The sequence below is a fragment of the Chrysochloris asiatica genome, unplaced genomic scaffold (genome assembly GCF_000296735.1).
Source record: "Chrysochloris asiatica unplaced genomic scaffold, ChrAsi1.0 scaffold00598, whole genome shotgun sequence".
Lineage (NCBI taxonomy): Eukaryota > Metazoa > Chordata > Mammalia > Afrosoricida > Chrysochloridae > Chrysochloris > Chrysochloris asiatica.
This window is the reverse complement of record NW_006409116.1, coordinates 60,591-64,651: the sequence shown is the minus strand read 5'-3', so window position 1 is coordinate 64,651 and position 4,061 is coordinate 60,591. Positions and strand designations below refer to the sequence as shown.

At 38.1% G+C, this 4,061-nt stretch overlaps 1 pseudogene; it reads left to right on the top strand.

Annotated features, from left to right (window-relative positions):
- Positions 1 to 3,535: 3,535 nt before the first annotated feature.
- LOC102828153 lies at positions 3,536 to 4,060 on the top strand (annotated as a pseudogene).
- The last annotated feature ends 1 nt before the right edge of the window (position 4,061 follows it).

Genomic DNA, 4,061 nt, shown 5'->3' with positions numbered 1-4,061 from the left:
AAACGACGTATTGCATTAGGCAATTCTGCTGCACAAGACATTTTTAAAGTGTTGAATAGCAAAGATGTCAGCTTGAGGACTAAGGTGCGCCTGACCCACGCCATGGTATTTTCAATACCCTAATATGCATGTCAAAGCTGGACAGTGAATAAGGATGACTGTAGAAGAATTGATGCTTTTGAGTTATGGTGTTGGAGGAGAATATTGAAAGTGCTATGGGCTGCCAAAAGAACCAATAGTTCCGTTTTGGAACAAGTACAGCCATAGTTCTCTTTGGAGGCCAAGATGGAAGAGACATGTTGTCAGGAGGATATAGCTCCTGGAGAAGGATATCATGTTTGGTAAAGTGGAGGATCAGAGAAAAGAGGAATGCCGCCAATTAGATTGATTGGCCACGTGGCAGCATCGATGGGCTCAAGCGTGGCAACAATAGTGAGGCTGGCTCAGGATTGGGCAGTGTTTCATTCTGCTGTGCATAAGGTTGCTATGGGTCAATACCAACTCGATGGCACTGAACAACAACAACAAATCTTGTGCTATAGGATAAGCACTGGACTGGTAATCAAAAGACTGTTAGTTCAAACTCAACCAAGCTGCTCCTCAGAATCCTTATAATGAGTATCTAAGAGTTAGAAACAATTTGATAGCACTTAACAATAATTTGTGCCCATTCCAAAGAGAGATGACCCAACAGAATGCAGAAATCATCAGACAATCTCTTTGATATCTCAAGCAAGTAAAGTTTTGCTAAAGGTAATACTCTGGTATCGTAGTGGTTACGAGTCGGGCTGCCAACCTCAAGGTCAGCAGTTCAAAACTACGAGCAGTTCCACGGGAGAAATATGAGGCCTTCTGCTCCAGTAAAGATTTACAGCCTCAGAAACCCTGTGCAAGGTCACTATAAGTCAGAGCCGACTCCACGGTACTTAACAACAACAACAAAGGTAATACAGAAACAGCTACAATCATACATTGACAGAGAACTTCCAGAGGTTAAAGCTGGACTCAGAAGAGGCCGTGGAACGAGAGATATCATTGCTAATGTCCTATGAACCTTGTCTAAAAGCAGAGAATATCAGAAGCATGTTTACCTATGTTTTATTGACTATGTGGAGGCTTTTGATTGTGTGGATCATGGCAAGCTATGGACAACATTGAGAAGTATGAGTATTCCAGAACACTTAATTGTACTTCTGAGAAATCTGTACCTGGACCAAGAAGCAGTTGTTCGAACAGAGCATGGGAACACTGAATGTTTTAAAATTGGGAAAGGTGTGAGACAGGGTTGTATTCTTTCACCATACTTATTCAACCTGTATGCTGAGCAAATAATACAAGAAGCTGGGTTCTATGAAGAAAAACGTAGCATCAGGATTGGAGGAACACAACCTGTGATATGCAGATGATACAACCTTGATCGCTGAAAGTGAAGAGGACTTGAAACATTTACTGATGAAGATCAAAGAGCACAGTCTTCGAAATGGATTGCATCTCAATGTCAAGAAAACAAAAATCCTCACCACTGGACCAATAAGCAACATTCTTATCAACGGAGAAAAGATTGAAGTTGTCAACGATTTCATTCTTTTTGGATCAACGATCAACACTCGCAGAAGCAGCGGTCAAGAGATCAGACAACATATTGCATTGGGCAAATCTTCTGCACAGGAACTTTTTAAAGTACTGAAGAGCAGAGATGTCAGCTTGATGATTAAGGTGCGCCTGACCCAAGCCATGGTATTTTCAATAATCTTATATGGATGCGAAAGCTGGACAGTGAATAAGGAAGATCGTAGAAGAATTGATGTCTTTGAGTTGTGGTGTTGGGGGAGAATACTAAAAGTGCCATGGACTGCCAAAAGAACCAATAGATCTGTTTTGGAAAAAATGCAGCCAGAGTAATCCTTGGAGGCCAAGATGGCTAAATTTCGTCTCTCATACTTTGGACACATTGTCCGGAGGGAATAGTCGCTGGTGAAGGATGTCGTGCTAGGTAAGGTGGAGGGTCAGAGAAAAAGAGGAAGACCCCCAATGAGATGGATTGGCCAGGTGGCATCATTGACGGATTCAAGTGTGTCAGCGGTAGTGAGGTTGGCCCAGGATCGGACATTTTTGTGTTCTGCTGTGCATGGGCTTGCTATGAGTCGGTTCTGACACGATGGCATCTGACAACAACAACAATAACATAAACAATGTCAGGGGATGGCAGTTATATATTGAATTATGTGCTGAATAGAAGATGGGATTTCTAATTCATTGACCTGCTAAAGAATGTTGATATTTTCAAATGGTCTTTCTGCATTTCTGCTACTTTATTTGAAAATAAATGAGATTGAGTTACCTGATTTCTTTTACAGTTAAATGAAAGTGTGGCTTTGTGGGCACTAGACTACAATGTAGTTTTTAAATACAAGTTCAGTGAATTAAACTCACCAGTCATCCCAAGGAACCATATACAGTGTCTCTATGATTTAGAACTATTTAACAACAGCAATGTTACTACTACAAATATCACATAATTTGAGAATTACAGTTAGATACAGAATGGCTTAAAAAATGCCAAGTCTTTCCATTTTATTTAAAATTATTTCTAATTCTAAAATTATCCTGTTCAATGACCAAATTTCTCTTCATTTCTTTCCTGTGTTTAATTGGGATAAAGTACATCACTTCTACAAATTACTCATTTGTGCTGTCACCTTTTCCCTTTTAGGTCACTGAAGGTTTAGCTTCTTAATTTAGCTGTTAACCATTTTAACCTGAGGATTGTTAAAAATAAATCCTCCTTAGAAGGCTTTCCAAGGACCAGTGAGGATTTAAAATTAACTAAAAAACAAATCAGATTAACTAAAGCATTTTCTACTTAAATATTTATTAAAAAAAAACAGATGCCTTTATAATGCTTCTTTGACATTGTGAACCTGTGTGGTGTCATCTCATATCACAGCTACAAATTGAGTACTGTAAATTAATAATAGAATGCAGATTTTTTTACAAATATTTTCTTTTGAAAAGTTATAATTTTGAATAAGCATTGGGTTAATATGAATATTGATTCTTTTTTTTTTTTTTTTTTGGAAAGTGACTAATTTATGTTTTTAGGGCCCTGTTTATTAAAAAAACTAAAATTATGTATTTATTTCAAAGACATTAACAATTATTATGTTAGTCCTTTTTTAAAGTCTTTAATCAACAATTGTAAGAAAGGATAAAATCTTTCATTCGGAGATACTGTTAAAATAAGCATGCCTGTGCTGGTTTAACATTGGACACAATGAGAAGACTCCAGTGGTAGATCAAACTCAGATAACAATTAGATTAGTAACTTTGACAAATCATTTAACCTTTCTGGACTAATTTATTCATCAAATAATTGGGTATTGTCATCACTAAAACACTATACTCTCCCCCAGCCTCCCCTTCCTCCTCGGATGTGGCTCAAGCTGGAGGCGTGCAGTTACCGAGACGCTGCAGACCCCGGAGCCAGAGCAGCTCGGAGGAGGTGAGTAAGAGCTCTTCAAGTCTGCAATTAAAAATGGCCTCCAATAAAACTACATTGAAAAAAATGGAAAATAAACAGAATCGAAACAATAAAAAAGTCGAAGAAGCAGAACCCAATGAATTTGTGGTAGAAAAAGTGCTAGTTAATGGGAAGGTGGAGTATTTCCTGAAGTGGAAAGGATTTACAGATGCTGAGAATACTTGGGAACCTGAAGAAAATTTAGATTGTCCAGAATTAATTGAGGCATTCCTGAATTCTCAAAAAGCTGGTAAACAAAAAGGAGATCTTTATATGACAGTGACTCTGATGACAGCAAATCAAAGAAAAAAAGAGATGCTCCTGACAAACCCTAGGGGCTTTGCCAGAGGTCTTGATCCTGAGAGATTAATTGTTGCCACAGACAGCAGTGGAGAATTCATGTTTCTCATGAAATGGAAAGATTCAGATGAGGCAGACTTAGTGCTAGCAAAATAGGCAAACATGAAATGCTCTCAAATGGTAATTGCATTTTATGAAGAAAGACTAACTTAGCATTCTTGTCCAGATGATGCTCAATAAT